The sequence below is a fragment of the Haliotis asinina genome, chromosome 8, assembly GCF_037392515.1.
Source record: "Haliotis asinina isolate JCU_RB_2024 chromosome 8, JCU_Hal_asi_v2, whole genome shotgun sequence".
Taxonomy (NCBI): Eukaryota; Metazoa; Mollusca; class Gastropoda; order Lepetellida; family Haliotidae; genus Haliotis; species Haliotis asinina.
In genome coordinates this window covers 47,118,588-47,135,761 of record NC_090287.1, presented here as the reverse complement: position 1 = coordinate 47,135,761, position 17,174 = coordinate 47,118,588, and the positions used below count along the sequence as shown (strand labels likewise).

The 17,174-nt window shown below is 38.1% G+C and overlaps 1 protein-coding gene across 2 annotated transcripts in view; it reads right to left on the bottom strand.

Moving 5' to 3' along the window:
• LOC137294105 (leucine-rich repeat protein 1-like) overlaps positions 1 to 17,174 on the bottom strand; it is a 57,572-nt gene that overhangs the window by 40,259 nt on the left and 139 nt on the right. The window contains exon 1 of one of the 2 annotated variants that reach the window (XM_067825059.1): positions 17,072 to 17,144. The exons of the other annotated variant lie outside the window; for it this stretch is intronic. The gene's annotated coding sequence lies outside the window, so the exon portion shown is untranslated. Of the gene's footprint in view, positions 1 to 17,071; positions 17,145 to 17,174 lie in introns of those variants that run through there. 2 annotated transcript variants of the gene reach the window in all.

Below are 17,174 nucleotides of genomic sequence, written 5' to 3'. Positions count from 1 at the left end.
AAATTGCAAACAGGAAGAAATTCATGCGTTTCCTTTTGCACGCACATTCCATGCATCATTTCCAATAAAAGTCAAGGGGTTTCAATGCTCTTGCGACAGTTGACAATCTTAAATTTGGTGTTAAAGTCATGCCTAGAGTTACTGAGGGTCAGCGCAATAATGCGACTGATCATTTAGAGGTTGGGGAGTCTCAGTGTGCGATTGCAAGGCAACTGAATGTGTTACAGAGTACCATAGCAAGACTTTGGCATCGCTACCAGCAGCAAGGGTCAACATGTGATCGCCCCAGGTCAGGTCGACCCTGTGTGACCACGCCCACTCAGGACAGGTTAATTTGGCTTCGACATTTGGGGAACAGGTACACCACAACATCCTTCACAACATCTGGAGTGCCTGGACAATTTCTATCAGACTGTGAGGAACCGCTTAAGTGAGACTGGTATTCATTTCAGAAGACCTTTGCAAGGACCTGTCCTTGCACATCAACATCGGCAACAACGCAGACAGTAGTTTGCCCACGGCCATTGCAAAGGTAGAGAACTGTTATCTTCAGTGATGAGTCAAGACGGACAGACCTGTATATCTACGTCATAACAAACGCTACGTAACTATCCTTACCCAGAACAAAGACCTTATCATGAAATGATAATTCATACCAAAATTCATTATTAATTGTAACTAGCACAAGCAATACATTAGCATTCAAATATTAGGAAAATACAAATACAGAATATTAGTTTCATCACGTATTAGAAACAGACAAAGACTCCTGTCAAAAGTAGTAAAACTTCTCTCACAGACATTCTATTGAAAAAGGTATAAGTTATGACAACACAATTTCACAGAGTTAAAATCCTAGCCTGAGGTAATCAGAACTCCGCTGTAAGACAAGGGTTATATCTAGACAGGTTAATAAACTGCTTTGATGAGGAAAACATGCCATCACCTACAATAAAATAACATTATGCAAACACCAGTTAAGGGTTGTTAAAGATCCAGCCTACACTGGCACTTTGTCAAAACCGGCATTTTTGTTTGATCCCAAGTGATGTCGATATTGAACGAGTCCGCTGTACATCAAACCATATTTCTGAGGGAAACTGGAGGTCATCACCCAATCCGACTTTATCCCTTCGACCATCAATACATCTTTACAATAAATACAAGGATCATTACAAAATATACCTACACAGGCTCTGGATGGGTGGTGGGTAGTATTGACACCATCTATGTTTGAAATAGCGAACTACATATCATTTAGAGGTGAATTGTACCTCCCAGTGCCTGAGCATTTCAGGTAAAAGCAGGCCATTGTTAAAGGTGATAACTGTATGAAGGTTCATTCCTTATTGAAAAAGATGATAAATTTCAATACACATGGGTTAAAAATTTGAGCATGCTGTTGTATGACCAATCCTCTCACAAAGTGAAGTAATATTCCTGTGAAAGATGTCAAACTACCAGAAAGAAAAATAAAAAAAAATAAGAAAATAAGAAAGTTGCACAAAGAAGACTGTCAAGGTGTGGGAGAAACCATGATCAGAATTAACATGCCTAAAGAGAATGAAAGCCCGTTAAAATTTATCAACCACAAACATCAAATGTTCGTACCCTACATCATCTTCGCCAACTTGGAAACCCTCAAGAATACATCTACCACAACATGCCCAACACGTAAGTTTCACCACAGGCAAACTGTAGCGCAAATAGGGTTGCGCAGCATAGAGAATATGACAAGTCTTCTTATATGCAAGCGAAGCGAGCAAAGATTGGTAACACACTACCTTTGCTTCAGATCGAAAAATATTTTTCATGTCAAGGTAAAATATCGCCACGGTCAAAGGTACCCTCCCATTTCCTCGGTTGGTTGTGCTCTCAGATTTCCTACCCCATGTTTAATAATTACTCACGTGAAATATGTTTTATTCAACATTTTAAGTGCCACTCATGGTATTCTTCTCCTCCATTACTCCTGCCAGCTTCTGGTTGAATGGAGTGACAGAACAAGAAATTTAAAAAAAATACACTATTTCTTAATTTTATCATGAACCCGTTGGAGTTTATTTGTGTTATATGTCGTCGCTATTGTTAGAATTTTTCGTAACATTTATTCTACATAAAAACAATTGTGGCGTAATGGGCGAATGAAGCAGGGGAGGTAACTGTAAGCATTCCATATGGAATAATAACTTCCTGTTCCTTCACTTCACAGAACCGGAAGCTCGAAGGGGTAATGGAGGCAAAGAACGGTCTGATATACTACGAGCTGTGCTTAAAATGTTGAATAAAAAATATTTCACATGAGTAATTGTTCAACATAGGGTTGAAACTGTGAGAGCACATCCCAGTGAAGTAATGGGTGTATACCGCTGATGGTGGCGATATTTTATTTTGACATGAAAAATATTTTTCTAACCGAAGCAAGGGAAGTACTTTGCCAACCTTTGCTCGCTTCGCTCGCATGTAAGAAGACTGGCCATTTTCTCTACGCTGTGCAACCCATTTGCGCTACAGTTTACTTGTGGTTTCACATACACATACAAAATACAGGAACACGAAGCTTGCAGATTTGGATACATGGTTGTCCAAAGCTATGGACAAACAAACACTCCCTTGATCTATCGAGGTCCAGAAGTGGCCAAGAAATTTCACACATACTTACAACATGAAGAGAAAATCATCAGAAAAAGAAAAAAGTTGTGCATTGTCATCTCGTGTGTATGACTCAAGACGATTAGCGCTACCAAGGTGCTGCTCACAACACTTGTAACTTAGCTTAGAATCAATCCCAAAATGATACAAATCCCTGTGGTGTTTCATAATATCCGTGGTTACGATGCCCACCTAATTATGCAGGCCATATCAAATATCGACGGCAAGTTAACATGCATCTAGATGTGGAAAAATACCTCTCGTTCTCCTTAGATGGTCAGAGATTCATCAGCTGTGTTCAGTTTCTACTATCATTGCTTGGCAGTTTAGTGAAGATGAACCACCTGGAAGCCTTTGCTATCACGATTTGATACACCAACTTGATGTTTATTGTTGAGGAAGGATGATTGGGCTAGATTCTATTGTAAGGAAATTACCTCCAATCTACTCTATTTATAGTTGCTTAGCCGACTTGAACATATCACAAGATGATTACAAGCACACCCTCAACATGTGGGATAAACTAGTCTGCAAGAATTTAGCTATCACATCCTGTACTTGAAAACTGATGAACTGCTACTGGCCGATGAATTTGAAATTTTCAGAAAAACATGTTTGAAACAGTATGGTCTAGAGTCAGTGGTGAAGAGTTGAAACTGTTCAAATACAAAATAATCAATCACTATTTACACAAATGGCAAACTACATTGTAAAGGTACACATATCAATAATATTTGAGGCTTAATTATGTTCAGTATTGTCATGAAGACTAATTAAACTAATTAAGACAATGCCACAATGTGTTTCCTGCAACAACAGTAATACTTATATTTTTCTTAAAAATACATTGATACCTAAAGATACTGCATTGTAAATTCTACCTTACCTGTTATTTTGCTACACACACTTACAAATTCAGCTCTAAGATTGTGTCAAGATCACAGATGATTTCGTTTATATAATTAGTTTATGGTACTGTAAATAGATGTAGTATGGTATTGTTAGAGTGTGTTATATATTGTTGGGAGTTGTTGTTAGATTATGTTCGGTAATACTATGGGAACAGGGTTATGTTCAGGGAAGCGTGACCAGGTATGGCCAGAGAGCTGGGGTGTTAATTTGTAAACAATAGAGAGGTGTTGAGTAGCTTGGGTATGGGAGGTCAATATAAATAGTGAGGAAGGGTAGTAATCTGCACAGTCAGCCAGAATCACCACTGTGTTCACCTGTATGGGTTCAACTTTTGTATGGGATTGCATCTCACGCTGGCTGGCGTAAGTTTTTATTATCATTATTACTTTTGTATTTATTGATTGAGTAGATGTAGCAAGAAATTGTTTTACTGATGTAGTATTTCTAGATATATGTGCATATTGTAACACTATATAGCCACAAAGCCATTCAAAATTTGAATGTTATCGTTCCACAAAACCTGTTCCACTTTCAAATATGTAAATCGGAGTAAAGTACATGCATAAAGTATAAGACATTGACACATGTCTTACTGAGTAACTGTAGTTACTTATATTGTATTGTAGTGTCCCGGAACTGGCCGGTTATCCTTAAAGTAAGGAGAGGGGTATTATCTCCGCCTGTAAGGAGACAGACAAGAGTCTTCCCTGTTGTACAAGGAGCATGTATCTCCTAGTAATGTGAGATGTGGATGGCACAGCCATCAACCATTACACAGGCCCCTTAAACTCCGTGAGGGAAACCATCGCCTGGGTGTGAGGGATACCACACAAATACCATGACGTCACCAAGTGGAACCACAGTGCACTGACATTCTGATTACATTGTAAAGAGAAAGTGTTCTCTCTGAGTGGCTAATTCCTTTATTGTTATTTAGTTCAATTGTTTAGTTTCTGATTGGGATTATATGTAATCATTATCTATATTAGTGAGGGTATTAGGATTTTAGTGTAGTTAGTAGTAGTAGTAGTATTATTAGAACTTTAGCAATATAAGTGGTAGACAGAACTGTATATGTAGCTAGGTTAGGTAATTAGATTAGTTAGTTGTATTTGCACCTGTAGAATTAGTTTAGTATAGGTATTGGGGTTACTTATATCTTAAGGGGAGGAATAAAGTTTTGCAAAACAAACTATTCTTCTGTTGTGGTTACTTTGGTATGTGACATTTTGGTGGCAGCGGTGGGATAATTAGATTATTTGTCACTATCAAAGGGAACCCTAGTTGTGTTCTGTAGCGCATTTGATGTAGCGTTGTTGATTGTATATCGCTGCAGAATCTTTGTGTCCATAAAGAAGGGTTAGAACATACGGCACCACTTCTGCGTCCTTGAGTGTATGATTTGGAATTCAAGGGTGGAGGGTGTATTGTGGTTATTGGTCAGTTAAGGCCATTGGTTCGTCGTGAACATTTTGAACATTGGGATATATGGGAAATCACCTCCGGTTTTATTCTTGGTAGGATCCCTATTTATTCCAGACAGTTTGACTTTTTGTGTACCCTGCTTTGCCCTCATACAGACAATTATGGACATTGACAAACTTATCAAACTGGGTCAGAGTTTAGGGTATGAGAAAGATGATTTGAGAGTGTTTGTGAAAGAGCAAATGGAGTTGGAGAATGAGAAAGAAAAGGACAGGCTCGAACGGGAGGAAAGAGCTAGGGAGCGGGAGATTAAAAAGTTAGAACTGGAGGAAAGAAAGGAGAAAGAAAGGTTAGAATGGGAACGAGAGAGAGAACGATTAGAATTGGAGAAAGAAAAGTGTAAAATACAGTCAAATGAAAGAATAGAACTAGCCAAGTTAGAAAAGAGTGCGGCAGGAAATCAAGAAGGGCAGGTAGGAGAGAATAGATCGGCAGCCATTCCCAAGATGCCTAAAATGCCTCCATTTGACGACCACAATGACAATATTGATGCATATCTGCAAAGGTTTGAACGTGTAGCTACAGCGCAAGGCTGGGACCCGTCCCATTGGGCAGCTTACCTGTGTACTCTGCTGAAAGGTAAGGCTTTAGAAGTATACTCCCGGTTAAATGCCTTTGAGGCTGAAAATTACAATGCAGTTAAAACTGCATTACTTAAACGCTATGAAATGACTGAGGATGGATTCCATCAGAAATTTAGGACTGCTAAAACTGAAACAGGTGAGATTTTCACACAATTTGTAGTTAGAATTGAGAACTATTTCAACAGATGGATTGAACTAAGTGGTACACAAAAGACGTTCGAAGGTGTGAGAGATTTGCTGCTGCGTGAACAGATTTTGAATGTGACTGGAAGGGATCTGGGTATATTCTTGAGAGAGAGAAAGCCAAAAGACGCGATGGAAATGGCTAGACTAGCAGAGCAATTTATAGAAGCTAGAGGTACGAGTCATGGAAGATACAATAGACCAGTTATTCCAGGTCAAACTGACAAGCAGGTTTCCAAAGGGAAAATAGTCGAGGGTAGCGCATCAGGTAAACATGGTACTTGTTCCAAACAATTTGTTCCTATTAAGGAAAGGACATGTTACAACTGCAATCAAACTGGGCATTTGGCAGCACAGTGCAAGAAACCCAAGTTTAAAGTGGCAAGTATCCAGGTGAGTGAAGACAACACAAACATGTCTCTAATACATCCAGATAACACAAAAGTAGAGCCCTGCATACATGAAGTTCTAGATGGTGATGCAGCAACTTCAGAGGAGGTTACTAAAGCAGATGTAGCCTCAGGGAGTGTGCTTACCAAAGATCACCGCATGCCATTTTATCAGGGAAAGGTAAACGACACTCCAGTAGATGTGCTTAGAGACACGGGATGTAACGGTGTAATAGTGAGGAGGTCAATGGTAAAAGATGCATGTTTGACTTCAGAAACACAATCTTGTAAATTAGCAGATAGCAGGATCTTGACACTTCCGGTAGCATGGATTACTGTAAATACGCCCTTTTACACGGGTATGGTGAGAGCAGCATGTATGGACACACCAATCTGTGACTTAATATTAGGCAATATTCCCGGAGTTAGAGAGCCAGGAGATCCAGACTTGATGTGGGATAAGCAGGACATTAAAACAGTAGGTGCTGTAGAGACAAGGAGCCAGAGAAGAGTACGCCAAGTAGGCATGGAACCCTTGAAGACATTGGAACCTGTTGGGTTGACACTGAGTCGAGGTGAGTTCGTATCCCTACAACATCAGGATTCAAGTCTGAACAAAATAAGAAAATTAGTGGAAGAAGGTAAGATTAGGGAGACCCGACATAGTACTTCCTCTTACTTTGTGGAGAATGATATGCTGTATAGGAAGCATACTTCCAATAAAATGGACAATGGTAAACAAGTTGTACAGGCAGTAGTACCGGTTGGATTGCGCACACAGGTAATGAAGGTATGTCATGAAGCACTGATGGGTGGACATCTTGGAATCAAGAAGACTCTAGATAGGGTAATCTCACAGTTTTATTGGCCAGGAGTAATTGGTGATGTCAGAAGACATGTTCAGTCTTGTGATATTTGTCAACGTACCATGCCGAAGGGAAAGGTAAGGAAAATACCACTGGGACAAATGCCATTAATTGAAGTGCCATTTGAGAGGGTAGCTGTTGATTTGATTGGTCCATTGTATCCTGTCACAGACAAGGGTAATAGGTATATACTGACGGTGGTTGATTATGCAACACGATACCCAGAAGCAGTAGCTTTACCCAGAGTAGAGACGGAATATGTTGCCGAAGCTCTGTTCGAGATATTCAGTAGGGTTGGTATCCCCAAGGAGATATTAACAGACATGGGAGCCCAGTTCACGTCAGGCGTGATGAAGGAGGTAAGTAGACTATTGTCCATACATCAGCTTACTACTTCCCCTTATCATCCAATGTGCAATGGCCTAGTAGAGAAGTTCAATGGAACCCTGAAGACGATGCTGAAACGGATGTGTGCAGAACGACCAAATGACTGGGACAGGTATGTACCTGCTTTGTTATTTGCTTACCGAGAGGTACCTCAAGAGAGTTTGGGTTTTGCCCCATTTGAACTCTTATATGGACGCACTGTGAGAGGACCAGTACAGATTCTGAGGGAAATCTGGACAAGAGATATACCAAATCCAGAGGTAAGAACCACATATGAGTATGTGCTAGATCTTCAAAACCGTCTTGAGGAGACTATTCACGTAGCACAGCAAGAACTTCAAAAGAAAGCATGTAAATACAAAAAGTTCTTTGATGTGAAGTCCAAGCCAAGAAAAATGAAGGTTGGTGATAAAGTATTAATTCTGTTGCCCACTGATTCAAACAAACTGTTGCTGCAGTGGAAAGGGCCATATGAAATACTGGATACCTTTGGCATTGGCAATTACAGAATACAGGTTGGTAACAAGATTAAAACCTATCATGCCAATCTACTGAAAAGGTACATTGAGAGAGAGGAGGTCAAGGACACAGCTGTATGTGACGTCAGCATAGCTCAACTTGTGCATGTCAGTGCTGGTCTGGTGGATGTCAAGGCTGAAGAGGTGAGTATGTTAGACATAGCTTCACCTTCTTTAGTTTCTAAGGAAACGTATCAGGATGTAGACATTTCTGAAGATTTGACAGAGGAGCAACAAAATGAGGTGAAGGAGCTCATAAGTGAATTCAAAGATGTACTGAGTGATTTACCAGGGAAGGTAGATTGTATGGAATATAAGATCAAGCTGACATGTAATGAGCCTATACGATCCAAGCCCTATCCACTTCCTCATCATATGAGAGATGTTGTAGCTAAGGAGATACAGCTAATGTTAGACATGGGGGTGATAGAACCTTCTCAGTCACCATATGCATCCCCCATTGTACTTGTGAAGAAGCCTGACTCGACTTACAGATTTTGTACCGATTTTCGCAAACTGAATCAGGTGACCGTATTTGATGCCGAACCAATTCCATTAGCTGATTCCATCTTTGCACGGTTACGGAACTGTAAATATCTTACCAAAATTGATGTAAGCAAAGCATATTGGCAGATTCCAATGGAAGAGAGTAGCAAAGAACTGACAGCATTTATAACTCCTGATGGATTATACCAATGGAAGGTGATGCCATTTGGAGTAGTTAATGCACCTGCAGTATTTTCCCGACTGATGAGGCAAGTATTGCACAACATACCAAATACAGACAACTTCATAGACGACATCATAGAAGGAACTGAGAACTGGTCACACCACATGGTAAGTCTGAGAGCAATATTTACGAGGTTAAGACAATTCCATCTTACAGCTCGACCTTCAAAGGTAAAAGTGGGATATAAACATCTGGACTTTTTAGGGCACAAGGTGGGTAGTGGTCTAATTCGACCAGAAGGTAAGAATGTAGAAAAGATCCTAAATGTGGAGCGACCTCAAACCAAGAAACAAGTGAGAGCGTTGTTGGGACTGACCGGGTACTACCGGAAATTTATCCCAAACTATGCAGCCATAGCAGTTCCGCTAACTGATCTCACAAAGAAAGGAAAGCCAAACAAGGTAATATGGACAGAAAGCCAGGAATTAGCTTTCACTACGTTAAGAACCCATATGTCAAGTTTTCCTATCTTGAAACTACCCGACTTGAAGAAACCATTCTTGGTAAGAACAGACGCTTCTGACGTTGGAATCGGAGCTGTACTGCTACAAGAACAGGAAGGTGAGCGATTTCCAATATTGTTTGTGAGTCGGAAGTTAGTAGATCGTGAGAGAGCGTATTCTACAATAGAAAAAGAGTGTTTGGCTATTGTGTGGGCAATACAGAAGTTAGAAAGATATCTGTATGGGAGAGAATTTATTTTGGAGACTGACCATCAGCCCTTAATATGGATGACCAAGGCAAAAATGACCAATGGACGAGTGATGAGGTGGGCCCTGACTTTGCAACCCTACAGATTTCTAATTCGTGCAATCAAAGGAAGTGAGAATGTTGGGGCTGATCTCTTGAGCCGGTGTTCACCCTAGTCATACTATGTGTATGGCAGTGTGTAAATAATGTACTCTCTGCATATCCAGATTATTTGTCAGCAGTTATTTCTTATGTATTACTGTGCTATTGTACATTTAGACAATTGTGTTTTATGATATTTATGCATTAAAACAAACTTAAATGTGATCTTGAGTGTAATATATAATTGTACTTGTGTACAATTACTTGAAGAGGGGAGTGATGTCAAGATCACAGATGATTTCGTTTATATAATTAGTTTATGGTACTGTAAATAGATGTAGTATGGTATTGTTAGAGTGTGTTATATATTGTTGGGAGTTGTTGTTAGATTATGTTCGGTAATACTATGGGAACAGGGTTATGTTCAGGGAAGCGTGACCAGGTATGGCCAGAGAGCTGGGGTGTTAATTTGTAAACAATAGAGAGGTGTTGAGTAGCTTGGGTATGGGAGGTCAATATAAATAGTGAGGAAGGGTAGTAATCTGCACAGTCAGCCAGAATCACCACTGTGTTCACCTGTATGGGTTCAACTTTTGTATGGGATTGCATCTCACGCTGGCTGGCGTAAGTTTTTATTATCATTATTACTTTTGTATTTATTGATTGAGTAGATGTAGCAAGAAATTGTTTTACTGATGTAGTATTTCTAGATATATGTGCATATTGTAACACTATATAGCCACAAAGCCATTCAAAATTTGAATGTTATCATTCCACAAAACCTGTTCCACTTTCAAATATGTAAATCGGAGTAAAGTACATGCATAAAGTATAAGACATTGACACATGTCTTACTGAGTAACTGTAGTTACTTATATTGTATTGTAGTGTCCCGGAACTGGCCGGTTATCCTTAAAGTAAGGAGAGGGGTATTATCTCCGCCTGTAAGGAGACAGACAAGAGTCTTCCCTGTTGTACAAGGAGCATGTATCTCCTAGTAATGTGAGATGTGGATGGCACAGCCATCAACCATTACACAGGCCCCTTAAACTCCGTGAGGGAAACCATCGCCTGGGTGTGAGGGATACCACACAAATACCATGACGTCACCAAGTGGAACCACAGTGCACTGACATTCTGATTACATTGTAAAGAGAAAGTGTTCTCTCTGAGTGGCTAATTCCTTTATTGTTATTTAGTTCAATTGTTTAGTTTCTGATTGGGATTATATGTAATCATTATCTATATTAGTGAGGGTATTAGGATTTTAGTGTAGTTAGTAGTAGTAGTAGTATTATTAGAACTTTAGCAATATAAGTGGTAGACAGAACTGTATATGTAGCTAGGTTAGGTAATTAGATTAGTTAGTTGTATTTGCACCTGTAGAATTAGTTTAGTATAGGTATTGGGGTTACTTATATCTTAAGGGGAGGAATAAAGTTTTGCAAAACAAACTATTCTTCTGTTGTGGTTACTTTGGTATGTGACAGATTGCATGTTTATGAAATAAACCTGATCTACACTCTGTCAGATGAAAAAGTGAAATCTGCTGGTACTTTTCAATGTTCTTGATATCCCCTCAACTGTCTGTCATAAAGAAGTATTGCACTGAAGGTGATTGAAGAGAATATTTTGATATTTCTGACTGATTTCTGACAATGTCTTACCCTATAGATCATAAAACATTTACTTTCATGTCCTGTTATATGAAAGACAGTATCGTTATGCCAAAGACACTCTATGTTATTGGAAAGAAAATATCTGAAACAAATATGAAAAACTATTTAATTGTAACAAAAATCTTTGATCTATCTGTAATGAAAGAAAGAGTTCTTAGCATGTTACCCTCAGAAGTATAGTAAGTGTGAGTCTGTAGTACAGACCCTGAAGTAAATATATCCAAGAAAGCCCACGCAAGTCTAGAAAATGTGGCAAGTCTAGATTTCCTTAGCTTCTGAAAGTGAAGGAAGTCTCAGGGCTCCATTTCATTATATTATTTTTTTTTCACTATGAACGCATTTTTCAGTAAAATATGTTGATTTCAGAGACTAGTTGTTAGTCTAAGTAAGTGTTACATGTTATATCCAAATCTCCAAATAAAGTGACTAACAACGACATGTTTGTTACAGAGAAGACAATTCGATTGTATATTCAGTTAGGATAAGAATACATCAGTGGCACTGATGATAAGCTAGGTTCACATCAATCAGTTTCTAAAAGAATTGTTTTTACCATACTTGTAGACCAAAATATATAGTCCATATGTTAGAACGTTGCCTATTTGTTAGCCTACAGGCATGTCAGTGTTACTGTAAAGACATTTCAGAACAAGTTAATGGAAGACAAAGACGAATTAAAAAACTATAGACTTCGTGCTTTAAATAAACAACAATTAAAGAAGCAGTTACCATCTTGAAATTTGTTTCTTTTAGGAACTCAGAAAAAAAAGTTTGACAGTATTTGTCATGAATTTATGAAACTGTCAAACAGGCTTGCTACTAACAAAAGAATCCAAGTTTTGATCATCTGCCTCAAACTGTTCCACAGACTTGCTACTAATAAAGTATTAAAGGTTTGATCATCTGCCTCAAGCTGTCAATGTAACAAATAAATCAACAAAATTAATCTCTGTATTTGTCATACCCATTTTGCCAGTTCTGAAAAACATACAGAAATGAATGTTTCACTGGTGTTTTGTTTCAGATTATCACCAATTAACTTTATTTAGGAAACTGGATATTCAACACTTTGATTGTTTTTGCAGACTGATTATTACAGTGTCATAATGAGTATGATCCGTCACACACTGTCTTTCAAATAACAGTCTTTAAAATGGATATAAGCATGCAAAGTTTCAAGAACATACTTCTGTGTTAAGCATAAGGTAATTTTGTCTCATATCTTAATGCACATCTGAATACTAGTAAATCAGGAAAGAAAAACAAAAATTAAAGATCATTTATATTAAACTGTCTTTGCAGTAACACCATAAGTCCTTTAAGTAACAGGTATTTTCTAAAGGCGTGAAACATACAAATTGTTAAGGAAAATATCAATTGTTACTTCAAACATAAACTTAATGGTCCTAATGTAAAGACATTGCAAATCTAGATGAACAAAGACCTTCTAGATATATTGGGTATCTTCAAATTTGTATTGAATTGTCTTTGCAGTTACACAAGTGGTCTCTCCAGTAACAACCTTTTACAAAAATACCTATAGTTGCATTCAGAAGAGAAAGTGTAAAACATGCATATATACACCTTAGATCTTTATCACAATTAAGCTGTTAATGACATTGACATTAAAATAAAAAGGAGCACCTTTAGAATTCAGCACCACAATTTCTCGTGAGGACGTACCCAGCCATAGATCAGTCAGTCAGTCAGACAGGCAACCAGTTTGTGAGAACTCGTCAGACGTGAACCTGCCACCTTCGGATTGTCAGCCCGACAGCTAACCGACTGAGCTACGTCTACATTGTTGCACAAATTTAGCTAGTCATTCCTGTGATGTCACCGAAATGAACGGAAAGAGTCCAATTGCGGACAATTACGGAGGTTATGGGTAAACTTGGTGCCTCGTGCTTTCAATCTACTGATGGTTGCCGAATGGTCCCGATATCATTTGGCATGATCGTCCTATTCCGTAATCTACAAGATACCATGTTGTGTTGAATGAGCCGATATGGTTTGAACCGAAAACGGTTGTTGATGTCAGGCATCAGACGTTGATTTCACGGTGCATGAATTAATGACGTGCTTGTATAAAAATCATTGTGTGCTTTCGTGACAGAAAAGTGTTGTAAGGAACACAGTAAGGATAATGTGGATCACGCTAAGGAATGAGTGAGACATGGGCAAGTTTGGTGACGGCACGAGGGTGAGTTAGACTTCCAATCATTATTGAAAATATGTAGATTTAGAGGTGAAAGTTGCCCAATATTTCGACATTAAACCATTTCATCGTTTATTTATATTTTGAAGTTTTAGGTGTCCCCTTTTTCTTTGTGAACAAAGTATTAAAAATGGAAAATGAAAACAACTGGTACTCATGCATTTACCTACTATACTGAATTAGGTCCCTTACTCTAACCGTAACCCTAACCCTCCTAACAATGACCCTAACCCTTGGAGCAATTCTAATAAATAGAATACGCTCACTGAACTGGCACGGAAATGGCTGATGTATCCAGTGTAATGAATTCTTACCACTTCGAAAAATAAATATTTCCTTGTAATGGTGCAAATTACTGAATGACAAGATATATACGTATATTAGTTTACAGTTACAATTCATTTGATCCCAATAATTATGTTTGAAACCGAAATATAGAATATATTTCAATTATTTTAATTGACCAAAACTGCGAATAATAAAACATGGCACAATGTGACCAATGTAAGTCATTCTTACTAAATTTAAAAATAAAAAATATATACACAAAATATAACACCTCAGCACCTCTTAATACAAAGTAATATGAGCATATTAGTCAAAAAAGAAAAAAAATTTAAAACTGGTGCTTGCGAAAAAATTGCATATCCGCCGGGAACTACTACTGAAACTCGCAACATCGTTGGGTTTCTGTAATGACATGGCTGGTAGAGATGAAACATCAGTGAGTGGAACTTATACGCACTATCTGAGCTTGACTACCTTGTTGCTATGCCAGCGTCATAGGGCATTGTTTCAAGAACGTGCTTTTGAACAAAATCACCTGCAAATACGTAAAATAGTATTATGACGTATCTTTAAAGTTGGTGGAGCTGTATTCTAAAGGTAGGCCAAATACAATATGTGGCTATTCAAGATATTTTTCTTAGAAGTAACACTGATGGTCTTTCCAATAACAAAATAGCTGTTACAGAAAAGACTGTTATTTGAGAGACAATCTGCAAAAGTAAATTCAGAAAAAAAATAATGACTATTCCCTTTCCCATTTCGAACAACATCATTGTGTTGTCATTATTGTTCCAAATGCAAAGAGAAAGACATATTTTTGGAAAATTGTTTGTTTTTTTTGTTAATTGATGTTACTTAAAAGACACTCATACAAAATACTTGCAAATGTTTACCTTTTCTACTGAAGTTTCTTCAAAGGTTTTGTCTTGAACTTAAAGCCAAATGTTTATCACTCTCAACCAGAAGTTGTTAATGAGCATGATACGGAGTTCCACTTTCACAAGACGAGAGATCACTGATTATTTGATACTTTTATGGAACTGTTACAGGAAAGACATTTTTCCTGTATACAAGAGAAAAAGATTGTTTTTTACTTCAAAATTCACGTTGCAAATCACAAACATCTGAATGGAATGCGAAAAAGGTCTATTCTTTTCAACTACTCCAGAAACAATATTTTCTTAAATGAAATTTTGTGCACAGCAGACACCCGATGTTAGGTTTCTGCACCCGGATACATGACAAAATGCATATCCTTTGTTACAAAAAGGAATAAAATAAAAAGTATTTGGTCATTTTGTTTGTCATAAAAAATTCCCAAGATAGATTAGATATTGCTAATGAAGGAGAAATCAGATTTTTAACATATTGATAAAATTTGACAGTTATATTGAAGTTTGAATCCTGATACGGGAAAAAGCTGCATCTTTTGAGAATGACTTGTATACACTATTTCGATGCTAATAATCTATACAGCTGGGCTATCAGTCAACCTTTACTCATTGGGGCATTTGAAAGGGGTCTGCCATGACATTGGCACCCATAGTTTTATGTCTGTCCCAAATAAAGGCTACATACTCGAAGGGGACCTGGAGTACCCCTGAGAATTACACGTCACACAACAGTTATCTGCTAGCTCCCAAACAATTTATTGTTGATCAATGAAACCTGGTAGGGATAACAAACTGGCTAACGTGGAAAAACTTTTACCAAACTAGACGGATAAAAGCAAATACACCATGCAAAATGTAACCTGCAGCTGTATTTGTTGTTGGGGATGAAGCTGAAGATAATACATCGAGACCTAAATGTCTAAGGATGGAGCCTTACCTTCAACTGAACACGGATTTGAGAGTCTGAGAAAACCTACAAAATGATGAACATGAAAAACAACCAAAAGTTTCAATGTGAAATTAGCGCGATCTCACAAGGAAAAGCAAGGAGAAAACTCATAGAGAGACTGACCTTTAACTGAAACAAGATATACAATAATGATTTAGCAGCTCTACACATGACTAAAAGAAGCTCAATCGATGGGACTACGTGGGGATGATCATTCTTGACTTATCCAAACACTTGATTTCTTCTGCAACTAATGATAGATCGATGCTAGCTGCTGTGTACCCAACATCGATCCCATGTTGCTGAATATACAAAGCCAGGATGTGTGCGAGGACATGATGAAGCAGTGTTACCAGAAAACATTGGGTTAAGACCTTACATTTATTTGATTAAAAATGCTGACAATGGTAAACTAAAAAGCCAAAAGGGTCAAGAAATACTTCATAAACATCAAATCAAACAAACACTCTTCAAACTATCCTTGCTAACTCCAGGGCATACACTCCGATTTATCTTCACTATACCCTGGATACATATACAAATTTGCAGGCTCTGCATTCTCACAGCAGCCAATCACAAAAGCTGCCATTACAACCAAGCTATCTAGGGTAAAAAATGATAGCTGTTGCAGCAATGAAGCTTTGTTGGCAGATTTTTTTAAATCATACAGTTGAATAGTCAGGTCCGGAACTTTGAAAAATATATGCAACGACTCTTACTAGTTCTATCAGAGTTCCTCTCCATGAACTGTTGCCAAGTTCAATCGGTTAGATAAGTTAAAGAGTGAAAGTGAGTTGTGATTGGCATGCTCATCTTCCCAGCATAGACACCGGATTGGATAAAAAGTCAGCCAAGGGAGGTAATAAACTTATCGGTCTGTAGATGCATCCAGGGTATAGTGGGGATTAATCGGAATGTATATCTTGGAGATACTCATCCTCAAGGATGCCTTCAAACAAACTCTCTTCAAGAGTCATCAGAAGATGACATATCCCCCCAGACCCCACATATTGACTGAGTTTGAAACATTTCTGTGGAATGATGGAAAATATACATGCCATATATCTGTAAACAGGAAAAGGCACCACTTCAAGATCTATCTCATTTCTGTCAAGATCTGTTGAAAGATATCAAATGGTTTTAGAGTTGTGCTCTGGAAATGAAGCCCATCCCTCAGAATCGTTTCCATGGACACCAGAAAAAATAAAAATGACAACAAGCATTGTCACTAAGTTGACACAATCCCCTGCTGCGAATTATCAAATTAAACTTAAAAAGTAATTAAAATGAAGGTAGTAGAAGGCTTTACCACTGCAGAGAAGGCTTGGCAGCAGGCAAAATAATGTGGTTCAGGGACTGTGAGACAGACAACTCTAAGTTGTGCATATGATATATCAGTGTAAGCGGTGTCTTGTAATTAGTGTAAGCGGTTTCTTGAGATTAAAGCGAACTTTCACTGTCGCCACAGAAATATTAGCATTCGTACAAACAGCTTTAGTCTTGTCGAAACGAAAGATATGATAAATATTGGTGTATGGGGAAATACCTGCGTTTCTCATTGATGAAACGTGCAATGCTATTTACAGCGGAAGTAAAGTCAAATTCCGCGGCAATCTCATGCTTTAAAATACAAATATCACTACGCAGCA